This window comes from Canis lupus, chromosome X (assembly GCF_003254725.2).
Source record: "Canis lupus dingo isolate Sandy chromosome X, ASM325472v2, whole genome shotgun sequence".
Classification (NCBI taxonomy): domain Eukaryota; kingdom Metazoa; phylum Chordata; class Mammalia; order Carnivora; family Canidae; genus Canis; species Canis lupus.
In genome coordinates, this window is record NC_064281.1 from 73,628,701 (window position 1) to 73,645,434 (window position 16,734).

Sequence of the window (16,734 nt, forward strand, 5' to 3'; positions counted from 1 at the left end):
TGAACATGGGGGGGAAGGAAAGAAACAAAGTATTACTTAGACTTTTAACTATAGAGAACAAACTGAAGGTTTCTGGAGGGGAGGTTGGAATGGGTTAAATGAGTGATGGGCATTATGGAGGGTGCTTCTTGTGATGAGCGCACTGGGTGTTACATGTAAGTGATGAATCATTAAATTCTACTCCTGAAACTAAGATTACACTATATGTTAACTAAATGGAATTTAAATGAAAATTTAAAAAGAGGAAATTCCAGGAACAATAATATGTAATCTTTAGCTTTTTCAGAGTTTATTCCTCTATATCTAATTATATTTAATCGTTTAGTAGAGGCTTTGAAATGTGCTCAGCACAGCAATTTGTTATCTTTCAAATAAAGATATATGATCAAGCTTTGGCATACTATGGGTTGTTTGTGCTGAGTACCAAATGTGAGTACCTTGACAAAGTAACTTTTTTAAATTCAAGTTTCCTCTCATCCTATTGTATTTATTTTTTTAAATAATAAATTTATTTTTTATTGGTGTTCAATTTGCCAACATACAGAATAACACCCAGTGCTCATCCTGTCAAGTGCCCCCCTCAGTGCCCGTCACCCATTCACCCCCACCCCCCGCCCTCCTCCCCTTCCACCACCCCTAGTTCGTTTCCCAGAATTAGGAGTCTACCCGTTTCAATGCATTTCATTGCATCTGTATCTTTGGGGTAAATCTCAATATAATATAATAATAATTATTATTATTATAATAATTGAAATGGCAATAAATGATTTATATGCTCAGTTTCCAAAGCAGAACAAGTTTTTCAATGGCTTCAGTGTGCCTGATTATAGAAATTATGGGGTGGGGGCATAAATCCAATAGAATCTTACTTTTGCAAAAAAGACACATGGGAAAACTTGATATTAAAAAAACAATAATGTATAGGCTATAAAATAGTAATAAAGAAGAAAGATTAAAGTAAGGCATTCTGGTAATTTAATGTGAAAAATATAAGGAGGAAAGTAAAAACTACTTTTAGTAGTTTTGAAAAAATAAGCTGGTACAAATGAGGGAAAATCGGTTGTACTGAAATACCACAGAGCTAACATAACTGTCAACTACTTTCAGAATTTGTCACTTTTAAGCAGATTGATGGTGGATTTGGATTATTATTCTGCAATTACAAATTATAATTACCTTAAAATATTTCTGCCATGCACGCAGTGTTGAGAATTTAATAGGGCCTAATGTTAAATAAAACTTTAAAAGATCAGCATCACAAGAACCTATTAGACATTAAATCTTATCAAAAGTAAGAACCCATTAATACATTTTAACATGATGAGAAAATTTTCATTTAGAAAATTTTGTGTCTTTGAATATGCATCTCAAGGAGAGCAAAAGTAAGGGGAATTTTATCAGAAAATCTGGCTTAAAAATATGAATACAGCTGTCTTTTACAAATATCATCTAAATCAGTGCTTCTCAAACTACGTGTGTTGAAGAGCAGTTAATTTTCCAGCTCTCCAATTTGTTCCATAACAAAGTTTTATAAAATATAATAAAAAATAGCTAGGAAAATGGAAGAGAAATAATAAAAACATACAAAAGACATGCCTATATTTTTAATAAGTTCAATGCACATTAAATTGCTTAATCAAATTGCTACGAAACTTTCTAAAGCTTACTTTCAAATTATATACTTAGCCTGTCATAGGCCAGTAATGGTTTGTAGAGTAGTACCTATCTGGATACTCACAATCTGCATTCCTTATTTAAAACAAAAATAGAGACTTTAGGAAATATATACTAATAAATAAGAAAGACAAAAAAATAAATAAATTGAAAGTTAACCTACTGGAAACATTTTGTTATAAGGAAAGGGACTACTCTTTCTTGACTTAGGCATAAAAAAGCCATTTGTCTTGTATGATGTATAAAATACTCCTTATAAATACAGAACTTATAAGTACACATACACAGGCACACACTAAATATATCTAAGATCTTCAGTAACTCCTTAACTTTACAACATTAACCATATTTGCATCCATCAACTATCTCAGTTAAATTTATATTTTTATTTAATTCTTTTATACAATTATAATTATAAAAATGTCCCTTTTAAATAAGCTTTGAGGGATGCATGGGTGACTCAGGGAGCCTGCTTTTCCCAGTTCCTTTGTCTCTGCCTCTCTCTGTGTGAGTGTCTCTCATGAATAAATAAATAAATATTTAAAGAATAAATAAATAAGCTTTAATTTTTATTAATGCAATAATAATTTACTGATGGACCATTGTATGATAGGCACTATGCTAGGCACTAAAGTTCAGTGTATCAAACCTAACTTAAGTACTATTGGTGGAATGCTAACTTGTTATGCTTATAAATTCTTTTCTGCCAAAGGTATAGTAGGTAAGGTCATCTCCAGTTACAATAAATTGTGGATCATTATAAGAGTTAAACTGGTTTAATTTTTTTTCTCTCTTATATTATGTTTTCAAGTTTCTATATAAATTCCAGTTAGCCTACAGTGTAATATTAGTTTCAGGTGTAGAAATTAGTGATTCAAGATCTACATACAACACCAGGTGCTCATTACAAGTGCACTCCTTAATACCCATCACCTATTTAACCCACCTCCCCTCTAGCAACTGTGTGTTATCTATAGCTGAAAGTCTGTTTCTTGGTTTGCTTCTGTTTTCTATTTGCTCACGTGTTTTGTTTCTTAAATTCTACATATGAGTGAACATCTCACCTCTTCTTTATCCATCATTAGTTAGGGGATACTTGGGCTATTTCTATAATTTGGCTATTTTAGATAATGCTGCTATAATATCAGGGTGTGTCTGTATCCCTTTGAATGAGTATTTTTGTATTATTTGGGTAAATACCTAGTAATGCAGTTCTAGATCATAGGACAGTTGTATTTTTAACTTTTTGAGGAACCTCCATACTGTTTTCCAGAGTGACTTCAACATTTTACATTACCACCAACAGTGCAAGAGGGTTCTCCTTCTCCACATCCTCACCAAAATTTTTCTTTAAAGAACACAATACAGGGGCACCAAAATGGATCAGTTGGGTAAGCATCTGACTCTGGATTTCAGCTCAGGTCATATCTCAGGGTCCTGGAATCATGCCTTGCATCAGGCTCCATGCTCAGTGGGAAGACTACTTGAAATTCTCACTTTCCCTCTGCTCCTCTCCTGTTTGTATGCACGCACTCTTTTTCTCTCAAATAAATAAATACAACTTTAAAGAACACAGTACATTAGGCCAATAATGATAGGTCATCCCCTCATTATGAGACTTGCAAAAAAACCTTAAAAATGTTAGTACCTTATTTGCAAGAATGTGGACAATAATGTGTTACTGGTATCTGGGCAAACTATTATCTCTTTAATGATAACCTGACAAAAATTGTCAACTTTATTTATTTATTTATTTATTTATTTATTTATTTATTTATTATTTTATTGACTTATTTGAGAGAGTGTGTGTGTGTGCACAATGGAGAGAGAGGGAGAAGAAGAGAGAGAATCCACAGCAGACACTGCAACTAAGCACAGAGCCTGATATAAGGCTCAATCTCACAACCACCAGATCATGACCTGAGCTGAAACTGAGAGTCGGTGGCTTAACCAACTGAGTAACCCTGTCACCCCGCAGATTATCAACATTAAGAATGCACATACAGGGGCACCTCTGTTGTTCAGTCCATTAAGTGTCTACCTTTAGCTTGGGTCATGATCCCAGGGTGGTGTGACTGAGCTCCACATTGTGTTCCCTGCTCAGTAGGGAGCCTGTTTCTCCCTCTCCCTCTGCCCTTTTTTTAAAATAATAAATTTATTTTTATTGGTGTTCAATTTGCCAACATACAGAATAACAGTGCTCATCCCGTCAAGTGCCCCCCTCAGTGCCAGTCACCCATTCACCCCCACCCCCCGCCCTCCTCCCCTTCCACCACCCCTAGTTCATTTCCCAGAGTTAGCAGTCTTCATGTTCCATCTCCCTTTCTGATATTTCCTACCCATTTCTTCTCCCTTCCCTTCTATTCCCTTTCACTATTATTTATATTCCCCAAATGAATGAGAACACATAATATTTGTCCTTCTCCAATTTACTTACTTCACTCAGCATAATACCCTCCAGTTCCATCCACGTTGAAGCAAATGGTGGGTATTTGTCGTTTCTAATGGCTGAGTAATATTCCATTGTATACATAAACCACATCTTCTTTATCCATTCTTCTTTCGATGGACACCGAGGCTTCTTCCACAGTTTGGCTATTGTGGACATTGCTGCTAGAAATATCGGGGTGCAGGTGTCCCGGCGTTTCATTGCATCTGTATCTTTGGGGTAATTCCCCAACAGTGCAATTGCTGGGTTGTAGGGCAGATCTATTTTTAACTCTTTGAGGAACCTCCACACAGTTTTCCAGAGTGGCTGCACCATTTCACATTCCCACCAATAGTGTAAGAGGGTTCCCTTTTCTCCACATCCTCTCCAACATTTGTGGTTTCCTGCCTTGTTAATTTTCCCCATTCTCACTGGTGTGAGGTGGTATCTCATTGTGGTTTTGATTTGTATTTCCTCTGCCCTTTTCCCATTCATGCTCACTCACGTGCTCTCTCTCTGTCTCTCTTTCTCAAATAAAAAAATAAAATCTTTTAAAAAATAAAAATAAAATAAAATGCAGTACAATTTGACACATCAATTCTACTTCTATTAATTTATCTTCTAGATATCTTTGCACATATGCACAATTCATGATCTTAAGTGAAAAAAATGATTTATAGAACAATACATACAATGTGATTGCATGCATGCCCTGGACATTTCTAGAACAATATTCAAGAAATTGTTGAATGAGGTGCAGAAATTGTCTAAAGATAGGAAGAAGACTCCCCTTTTGTCATATAAACTTTAATCTTATTTTTATCACCACTTCCATGTGTCATTGAGTAATATAAAAAGCCGTCCTCAGGGGGAAATACATCGCAATACAAGCATCCATTCAAAAACTGGGAAGAACTCAAATACAAAAGCTAACCTTACACATAAAGGAGCTAGAGAAAAAACATCAAATAGATCCTACACCAATCAGAAGAAGAGAGTTAATAAAGATTCGAGCAGAACTCAACAAAATCGAGACCAGAAGAACTGTGGAACAGATCAACAGAACCAGGAGTTGGTTCTTTGAAAGAATTAATAAGATAGATAAACCATTAGCCAGCCTTATTAAAAAGAAGGGAGAGAGGACTCAAATTAATAAAATCATGAATGAGAAAAGAGAGATCACTACCAACACCAAGGAAATACAAACAATTTTAAAAACATATTATGAACAGCTATATGCCAATAAATTAGGCAATGTAGAAGAAATGGACGCATTTCTGGAAAGCCACAAACTACCAAAAATGGAACAGGAAGAAATAGAAAACCTGAACAGGCCAATAACCAGGAGGACTTTTGTGTCTTGGGAGCGATTTGATGACTGCTTCAATTTTAGGATTGTTTGTTCCAGCTCTGTGAAAAATACTGGTTGTACTTTGATAGAGATTGCATTAAATGAATAGATTGCTTTGGGTAGTATAGACATCTTAACAATGTTTGTTTTTGCAATCCATGAGCATTGACTGTTTCTTCATTTCTTCTGTCAATGTTCTATAGTTTTCAGAGTACAGATACTTTACTTCTTTGGTTAGGTTTATTCCTAGATATCTTATGGTTTTTGGTACAATTATAAATGGGATCAATTCCTTGATTTGTCTTTTCTCCTGCTTTATTATTAGTGTATAGAAATGCAGAAGATTTCAGTACATTAATTTTTGTATCCTGTGACTTTACTGAATTCATGTATCAGTTATAGTAATTTTTTGGTGGAATCTTTTTGGCTTTCTACTTAGCATATCATGTCACCTGTAAAGTATGAAAGTTTGACTTCTTCCTTGTTAGTTTGGATACCTCTTATTTGTTTTTGCTGTCTGGTTGCTGAGGCTAGAACTTCTGCCACTATGTTAAATAACAGTGGAGGGAGTGGACATCCCTGTCTTATACCTGAATGTAGAGGAAAAGCTCTTAGATTTTCCCCATTGAGGATGATATTTAGCTATGGAACTTTCATATATGGTCTTTATTATGTATTTTTTTTAGAATTTATTTGTTTATTCATTACAGATACACAGAGAGAGAGAGGCAGAGACACTGGCAGAGGGAGAAGCAGGCTCCATGCAGGGAGCCCAACGTGGGACTCCATCCCGGATCTCCAGGAACACACACTGGGCTGAAGGCAGTGCTAAACCTCTGGGCCACCAGTGCTGCCCTGGTCTTTATTATGTTAACATATATCCCCTCTATCCCTACTTTGGTAAGTTTTTTTTTTTATTTAATCAAGAATTGATGCTGTACTTTGTGAAATGTTTTCTTTTTTCTGCATCAGTTGAGAGGATCATAGGACTCTTAACCTTTATTTTATTAATATGGTGTATCAAGTTGATCGATTTGTGAATATTGAACCAACTTTGCAGCCCAGGAATAAATACCACTTGATTATGGAGAATGATTCTTTCCATGATTCTTTTGTTTTGATTCACTACTATCTTGTTGAGAATTTTTGCCTCTATGTTCATAAGGGATATTGGTTTGTAATTCTTCTTTTCAGTGGGGTCTTTCTCTGGTTTTGGGATCAAGATAATGCTGGTTTCATAGAATGAATTTGGAAGTTTTCCTTTTTTTTTTTGGAATGGTTTGAGAAGAATTGATATTAAACGTTCTTTAAAGGGGAGGGGCAAGATGGCGGAAGAGTACGGTTCCCAAATCACCTGTCCCCACCAAATTACCTAGATAACCTTCAAATCATCATGAAAATCTGCGAATTAGGCTTGAGATTTAAAGAGAGAACAGCTGGAATGCTACAGTGACAAGAGTTCGCGCTTCTATCAAGGTAGGAAGATGGGGAAAAAAGAAATAAAGAAACAAAAGGCCTCCAAGGGGGAGGGGCCCCGCGAGGAGCCAGGCTAAGGCTGGGGGGGAGTGTCCCCAGGACAGGAGAGCCCCGTCCCAGAGAAGCAGGAGCTGCACCAACCTTCCTGGGCGGAAAGGCGCCCGCAGGGAGTTAGAGCAGGACCCCAGGAGGGCGGGGATGCCCTCAGGCTCCCTGGGACACTAACAGACACCTGCGCCCCGGGGAGAGTGCACCGAGCTCCCTACAGGGATGCAGCGCATGGCGGGACCCGGAGCAGCTCGGAGGGGCTCGGGCGGCAGCTCCGCGGAGGGGGCTGCACGGCCAGGAGCGCGAACCCAACAGCGCAGACCCGGGAGCACTGGGCGCCGGGGACACAGCCCAGGATCCGGCCTCCCCCCCGGGACAGGCAGAAGCCAGGAGGGCCCAGGACTTCAAGGACACTCTTGCCCCAAGCTGAGCAGATCAGCGGCCCCACTCCGGAGCCCCCAGACCCCTGCTGACCGAGAGCTCTGTAGTTACTGCGGGAGCTGAATCCAGGGCTCCAGAGCTGGCTGCTGCCACTGCGGTTGTTCCTCCTGGGGCCTCACGGGGTAAACAACCCCCACTGAGCCCTGCACCAGGCAGGGGGGAGAGCAGCTCCCCTAAGTGCTAACACTTGAAAATCAGCACAACGGGCCCCTCCCCCAGAAGACCAGCTAGACGGACAACTTCCAGGGGAAGTCAGAGGACTTAAAGTATACAGAATCAGAAGATACTCCCCCGAGTTTTTTTTTTCTTTTTGATTTCTGTTTGCTTCCCCCACCTTTTTTCCCTTTCTTTCTTTTTCTTTATCTTTTCTTCTTTTTTCCTTCCTTTTTTCTTTTTTTTTCTCTTTTCTTTCCTTCTTTCTCTCCTCTCTTTTTCTCCTTTTCCCAATACAACTTGTTTTTGGCCACTCTGCACTAAGCAAAATGACCAGAAGGAAAACCTTACCTCAAAAGAAAGAATCAGAAACAGTCCTCTCTCCCACAGAGTTACAAAATCTGGATTACAATTCAATGTCAGAAAGCCAATTCAGAAGCACTATTATAGAGCTACTGGTGCTCTGGAAAAAAGCATAAAGGACTCAAGAGACTTCATGACTGAGGAATTTAGATCTAATCAGGAAGAAATTAAAAATCAATTGAATGAGATGCAATCCAAACTAGAAGTCCTAAAGATGAGGGTTAACGAGGTGAAGAACGAGTGAGCGACATAGAAGACAAGTTGATGGCAAAAAGGGAAACTGAGGAAAAAAGAGACAAACAATTAAAAGACCATGAGGATAGATTAAGAGAAATAAACGAAAGCCTGAGGAAGAAAAACCTACGTTTAATTGGGGTTCCCAAGGGCGCCGAAAGGGACAGAGGTCCAGAATATGTATTTGAACAAATCATAGCTGAAAACTTTCCTAATCTGGGAAGGGAAACAGGCATTCAGATCCAGCAAATAGAGAGATCACCCCTAAAATCAATAAAAACCGTTGAACACCTTGACATTTAATAGTTAATCTTGCAAATTCTCAAGATAAAGAGAAGATCCTTAAAGCAGCAAGAGACAAGAAATCCCTGACTTTTATGGGGAGGAGTATTAGGGTAACAACAGACCTCTCCGCAGAGACTTGGCAGGTCAGAAAGGGCTAGCAGGATATATTCAGGTTCCTAAATGAGAAGAACATGCAACCAAGAATACTTTATCCAGCAAGGCTCTCATTCAAAATGTAAGGGGGGATAAAGAGCTTCAAAGACAGGCAGGAACTGAAAGAATATGTGACCTCCAAACCAGCTCTGCAAGAAATTTTAAGGGGGACTTTAAAATTCCCCTTTAAGAAGAACTTCAGTGGAACAATACACAAAACCAAGGACTGAATAGATATCATGATGACACTAAACTCATATCTTTCAATAGTAACTCTGAATGTGAACGGGCTTATGACCCCATCAAAAGGTACAGAGTTTCAGACTGGATAAAAAAAGCAGGACCCATCTATTTGCTGTCTACCAGAGACTCATTTTAGACAGAAGGACACCTACAGCCTGAAAATAGAAGGTTGGAGAACCATTTACCTTTCAAATAGTCCTCAAAAGAAAGCAGGGGTAGCCATCCTTATATCAGATAAACTAAAATTTACACCGAAGACTGTAGTGAGAGATGAAGAGGGACACTATATCATACTTAAAGGATCTGTCCAACAACAGGACCTAAAAATCAACAATATTTATGCCCCAAATGTGGGAGCTGCCAAGTATATCAATCAATTAATAACCAAACTTAAGACATACTTAGATAATAGTACACTTATATTGGTGACTTCAATCTAGCACTTTCTATACTCAATAGGTCTTCTAAACACGACATCTCCAAAGAAATGAGAGCTTTATTTTTTTAATTTTTATTTATTTATGATAGTCACACACAGAGAGAGAGGCAGAGATACAGGCAGACGGAGAAGCAGGCTCCATACACCGGGAGCCCGATGTGGGATTCGATCCCGGGTCTCCAGGATCGTGCCCTGGGCCAAAGGCAGGCACCAAACCGCTGCGCCACCCAGGGATCCCGAAATGAGAGCTTTAAATGATACACTGGACTAGATGGTTTTCAGAGATATCTACAGAACTTTACATCCAAACTCAACTGAATACACATTCTTCTCAAGTGCACATGGAACTTTCTCCAGAATAGACCACATACTGGGTCACAAATCGGGTCTAAACCAATTTCAAAATATTTTGATCGTCCCCTGCATATTCTCAGACCATAATGCCTTGAAATTAGAACTAAATCACAACAAGAAGTTTGGAAGGACCTCAAACATGTGGAGGTTAAGGACCATCCTGCTAAAAGATGAAAGGGTCAACCAGGAAATTAAGGAAGAATTAAAAAGATTCATGGAAACTAATGAGAATGAAGATACAACTGTTCAAAATCTTTGGGATACAGCAAAAACAGTCCTCAGGGGGAAATACATCGCAATACAAGCATCCATTCAAAAACTGGAAAGAACTCAAATACAAAAGCTAACCTTACACATAAAGGAGCTAGAGAAAAAACATCAAATAGATCCTACACCAATCAGAAGAAGAGAGTTAATAAAGATTCGAGCAGAACTCAACAAAATCGAGACCAGAAGAACTGTGGAACAGATCAACAGAACCAGGAGTTGGTTCTTTGAAAGAATTAATAAGATAGATAAACCATTAGCCAGCCTTATTAAAAAGAAGGGAGAGAGGACTCAAATTAATAAAATCATGAATGAGAAAAGAGAGATCACTACCAACACCAAGGAAATACAAACGATTTTAAAAACATATTATGAACAGCTATATGCCAATAAATTAGGCAATGTAGAAGAAATGGACGCATTTCTGGAAAGCCACAAACTACCAAAAATGGAACAGGAAGAAATAGAAAACCTGAACAGGCCAATAACCAGGGAGGAAATTGAAGCAGTCATCAAAACGCTCCCAAGACACAAAAGTCCAGGGCCAGATGGCTTCCCAGGGGAATTCTATCAAACGTTTAAAGAAGAAACCATACCTATTCTACTATAGCTGTTTGGAAAGAGAGAAAGAGATGGAGTACTTCCAAAATCATTCTATGAGGCCAGCATCACCTTAATTCCAAAACCATACAAAGACCCCACCAAAAAGGAGTATTATAGACCAATATCCCGGATGAACATGGATGCAAAAATTCTCAACAAGATACTGGCCAATAGGATCCAACAATACATTAAGAAAATTATTCACCATGACCAAGTAGGATTTATCCCTGGGATGCAAGGCTGGTTCACCACTCGTAAAACAATCAATGTGATTCATCATATCAGCAAGAGAAAAACCAAGAACCATATGATCCTCTCATTAGATGCAGAGAAAGCATTTGACAATTTCAAAATCCATTCCTGATCAAAACTCTTCAGAGTGTAGGGATACAGGGAACATTCCTCAGGATCTTAAAAGCCATCTACGAAAAGCGCACAGCAAATATCATTCTCAATGGCGAAGCACTGGGAGCCTTTCCTCTAAGATCAGGAGCAAGACAGGGATCTCCACTCCCACCACTGCTATTCAACATTGTACAGGAAGTCCTAGCCTCAGCAATCAGACAAGAAAAAGACGTTAAAGGCATTCAAATTGGCAAAGAAGAAGTCAAACTCTCCCTCTTCACCAATGACATGATACTCTACATAGAAAACCCAAAAGCCCCCACCCAAGATTGCTAGAACTCATACAGCATTTTGGCAGCGTGGCAGGATACAAAATCAATGCCCAGAAATCAGTGGCTTTTCTATACGCTAACAATGAGACTGAAGAAAGAGAAATTAAGGAGTCAATCCCATTTACAATTGCACCCAAAAGCATAAGATACCTAGGAATAAACCTAACCAAAGAGGCAAAGGATCTATACCCTAAAAACTATATAGAACACTTCTGAAAGAAATTGAGGAAGACACAAAGAGATGGAAAAATAATCCAGGCTCATGGATTGGAAGAATTAATATTGTGAAATTGTCAATGTTACCCAGGCAATTTACATGTTTAATGCAATCCCTATCAAAATACCATGGACTTTCTTCAGAGAGAACAAATTATTTTAAGATTTGTGTGGAATCAGAAAAGACCCCGAATAGCCAGGGGAATTTTAAAAAAGAAAACCATAAAGAAAACCATATCTGGGGGCATCACAATGCCAGATTTCATGTTGTACTACAAAGCTATGTTCATCAAGACAGTGTGGTACTGGCACAAAAACAGACACATAGATCAATGGAACAGAATAGAGAACCCAGAAGTGGACCCTGAACTTTATGGTCAACTAATATTCAATAAAGGAGGAAAGACTATCCACTGGAAGAAAGACAGTCTCTTTAATAAATGGTGCTGGGAAAATTGGACGTCCACATGCAGAAGAATGAAACTAGACCACTCTCTTCCACCAAACACAAAGATAAACTCAAAATGGATGAAAGATCTAAATGTGAGACAAGATTCCATCAAAATCCTAGAGGAGAACAGAGGCAACACCCTTTTTGAAGTTAGCCACAGTAACTTCTTGCAAGATACATCCACGAAGGCAAAAGAAACAAAAGCAAAAATGAACTATTGGGATTTTCAAGATAAGAAGCTTTTGCACAGCAAAGGATACAGTGAACAAGACTAAAAGACAACCTACAGAATGGGAGAAGATATTTGCAAATGAGGTGTCAGATAAAGGGCTAGTTTCTTTAATAAGTTAAAGAACTTATTAAACTCAACATAAGGAAACAAACAACCTAATCATGAAATGGGCAAAAGACATGAATAGAAATCTCACAGAGGAAGACATAGACATGGCCAACATGGACATGAGAAAATGCTCTGCATCACTTGCCATCAGGGAAATACAAATCAAAACCACAATGAGATACCACCTCACACCAGTGAGAATGGGGAAAATTAACAAGGTGGGAAACCACAAATGTTGGAGAGGATGCGGAGAAAAGGGAACCCTCTTACACTGTTGGTGGGAATGTGAACTGGTGCAGCCACTCTGGAATACTGTGTGGAGGTTCCTCAAAGAGTTAAAAATAGACCTGCCCTATGACCCAGCAATTGCACTGTTGGGGATTTACCCCAATGATACAGATGCAATGAAACGCCGGGACACCTTCACCTGGATGTTTCTAGCAACAATGTCCACAATAGCCAAACTGCAGAAGGAGCTCTGTGTCCATTGAAAGATGAATGGATAAAGAAGATGTGGTTTATGTATACAATGGAATATTACTCTGCCATTAGAAATGACAAATACCCACCATTTGCTTCAACGTGGATGGAACTGGAGGGTATTATGCTGAGTGAAGTAAGTCATTCGGATACGGATAAACATTATATGTTCTCATTCATTTGGGGAATATAAATAATAGTGAAAGGGAATAGAATGGGAGGGAGAAGAAATGTGCGGGAAATATCAGAAAGGGAGACAGAACATGAGAGACTCCTAACTCTGGGAAACGAACTAGGGGTGGTGGAATGGGTGGAGGGAGTGGGGTGGGGGTGACTGGGTGACGGGCACTGAGGGAGGCACTTGACGGGATGAGCACTGGGTGTTATTCTCTAAGTTGGCAAATTGAACACCAATAAAAAATAAATTTTTTATAAAAAAACAAAGGCCATCCTGGTGAAGTCTCATAGGGAAATGAAGAACCTATTATTGGACATTGGGGGAAAAGTGATATTCATTATAGAGTGGCAAGAAACTTGGCTTTATTGTGTTCTAGAGTTTCATGAAAGAATTTGCAAGTTGTGAACTTGAGTCTTTAGTTGAGGATATTCCTAAGCAAATTCTTGAAGGTGCAATCTGATTTCTCCTTGTTGCTTATAGTAAAATACAAAAGGTAAGAGAAAAATTGAAGGAGAAATTGAAGCAAAAGGCAACCATAACTTCAATATTTAAATAATTCTCAGTATATCCTCATTCCAAAAAAATAGTAGGTAATTTCGAGTTAGAAATTAATTAGAATTAGTTATTCTGAGAGAACACTGAAGGTTGGGCTAAATAACCATTCGATAAAGAAAAGATGAGTGTGACTCTTGGATCTAATCAACAAGCTAACTCATCAAAATGCAGGAATAGAGATAGGGTTATTTCAGCATATCAGCATAAACAATGCCAACGTGGACAAAAGGGGATATAGATAGAACAAAATTAAGAAAGACTGTTGGATATCTGGGATTCTATAGGACAAGACAATATAACTACTCAGCCACTATTAAGCATTACTCTTTTTAAAAAGTAAAGAATAACTCCAAAAATGATTCAGAGATCAGTAGGGCTGTCACTATCACCACAGTCCCAGATGGCATAGGTTGAGAATGGGGACAAGATTGTTACCTCCTCAGCGGCAGCAAGCCAGGCTGCCACTGCCTAAGCCATTGGGGTGAGGCCACTGCAGAGGGTCTCGGGGGTAGTGCCATCACACAGAACTGTAAGAGTTTGGGTGCCACTTCAGTGGTCAAGGCAAGATAGCCACTTAGATGAGTTCAGAGGAGAGTATTGAAATAAATAAGATAATTCTAGAGTCTTAAAATCCAACAGAATTTGTCCTGCTAGGTTTGGAGTGATTTGGGAAAAATGACCTCAAACGTCTTTCTGATTGCTGCCTTTTGGAATAGAAATGTCTATCCTATGCCTATCTCATCACTATATTTTGGAAACAAAAATCTCATCTAGTTTTACAAACTAACAGATGAGAAATTTAGCCTCATGATAAATCATACTTCAAGTCTCACACAAATGAAATCCATGCTCTTATTTCATAGAATTGCTAAAGACTAAGTGAAGTACTTATAAGACTTTGAAAAGTATGAAGTTCTATATAAATATAAAGATCATTCATTCACTCACTAACTCACTCACTTAAAAGTTATTTATTGGGGAGACCTGGGTGGCTCAGCAGTTCAGTGTCTGCCTTTGGATCAGAGCATGATTCCAAATTCCTGGGATCAAGTCCTGCATTGGACTTCTTGCATGGAGCCTGCTTCTCCTCCTTCTGCCTGTGTCTCTGCCTCTCTTTCTGTGTCTCTTATGAATAAATAAATAAATAATATATTTTTAAAAAAGTTATTTGTTCTGCACCTAAATTGTGCCAGGTATTTTGGGATAGCTCAGTGAACATAGCTTTCTGCCCTTGAGCAGGTTCTACTCTTATGGTTGGAGACAAACAATATATAGTCAGTCCATTAGAAAGTTATATGCAATATAGAAAAAATAGCACAGTGTAAAGAAAATTGGGGTTTTGGTGGGAGAGTTTGCAATTTTTGTTGCAGTATAACTCATTGAAAAGGTAATGAGAAAAAAGACTTCAAGGGCTTGAAAAAGTGAGCCTTGTAGACATTTGGAGAAAATGTGTTCCAGGCAGCAGAAGAAATAGGGTGAAGACTTTCAGGATAATGCATTTATGACAATAAAAAAGGGGCCAGTGAGATTAGAATAAACAAGGAGAGAAAGAGACAGTATAGACAGTATTAAAGAGGTAATAATGTGAAGAATTAAGAATAAAGGGTAATTGATCATAAAGAGCCTTTTAGACCACTTTGATGACTTTGATTTTACTTGGAGCACAACTATGCTGAGAGTACACTATAGAGAGCAAAGAAGGGCAGTAGCAGAGATATCAGTTAGGAGGTTGATGCAGTAATCCAGATGAAAGATGATGGTAGTGATAGGGCGAAAGTAAATAAGAGTGGGTATAACTTTGAAGATAGTGCCAACAGGCCCTCCTGGCTAATTGGATGTGGAGTGTGAGAGAAAAAGAGGAACAAAAGATAACAGTAAAGTCTTGGGCCTAACTGGAAGGATGGAATTGTCATTTACTGAATGGTGGAAGGTTGAGGATAGAGAAAATGGATGTGTGAAGATCAGGGATTCAGTGTGAAGATGAACTATCTGTTAGACACCCAAGTGAGGATGTTGAATAAGAAGTTGGATATATAAGTCTTTGAGAGAGATATCTGAGCTGGAGATATAAATGTAGGCATTATTGGAATATAGATGTTACTTAAAATAGTAAGAGTGGAGGGATATCCAAGATGAGCTGAGCCCCAAGGAAATCCAATACTAAACAGTTTGGGAAAGGAAAAAAAACTAACAAGGGACAATAAGAAGGAATAAATGAGTAACTAGAAGTTAAGTCCTGAGAATGTGTTATCTTGGAAACTAAGAGAAGAAGGTGTATCAAGGGAGAGGGAGTGATTGACTTTATCAAATACTGTTGGTTAAGTTAGATGAGAGGTGATCACTGAAATTGTAACAAGTAGTTTTGGTAGAGTAGTGAGGGATAAAATCTGGTTGAAGTGTGTTTAAGAGAATTGGAAGGGAGGAATTCAGTAACAAATATAGACAACTTTTTTAGGGAGTTTTGATGCTAAGGGGAGGGGAGAATTTGAATATAACTGGCAATAAAAGTATGACCAAAAGAGTATTTTAAGATATATATTCTCAGGAAGGTATTAACAATAGTGTGAGATAATAATAAAAGCATGCTGGTAGAAATAATACATTAATGAGAAAAAATAGAGATGATTAATTGGTGGAGTGGGTGAGAGGGTATGAAATCTAGTACACATGTGGAGAAAACTGACTTAAGATAAAAGTGTGGATAGTTCATCCATGATAACATCTGGGACAGCAGAATATTCATAATTCAGATGAAAATTTATCTTTTGGACTTTTGGAATTATCTTTTGTGACTTTTGGAATTTCACATCCTCTGGAAGGCTGTATAGGAAGTATTTTGGAACACAGGGCCTTGTACCTCTCAAATCTTGCTATGTAAAAAAAAATGTAGGCCAGCAAATCTACTAAGCAGTTGGATAACTTTAAATTTTGATATTTAACTAGTGAAGCTTCAGTTTTATCCAGAAAATAAAGAAATGGGTCCTTAAGGCACTTTTATCTTTAACAGTTTGTGATGCTATAGTGTGCACTTGTCTAGATTTAATAGCTGAAAAACACTCTATTCTCTCTGGAGCCTTTTTTCATATGATGACTTAGTGTATGGCCTTGAGCAAGCCACAGCTAAATCAACCAAGTTACTTTTAGAAAGAAGCTTGTATTATGGACACATATATACTTTCCTTTAGTCCTATCTCATGTGAAAAGAGAGAGAATAATAACTTTATTTCCCACAGTAATATCGGGTAGATACATAAGAAAGAATTTTAAGAGATACATGAAATGTATTCAAAGATACGGCACTTTTAAAAACTGGAAATTATTAACT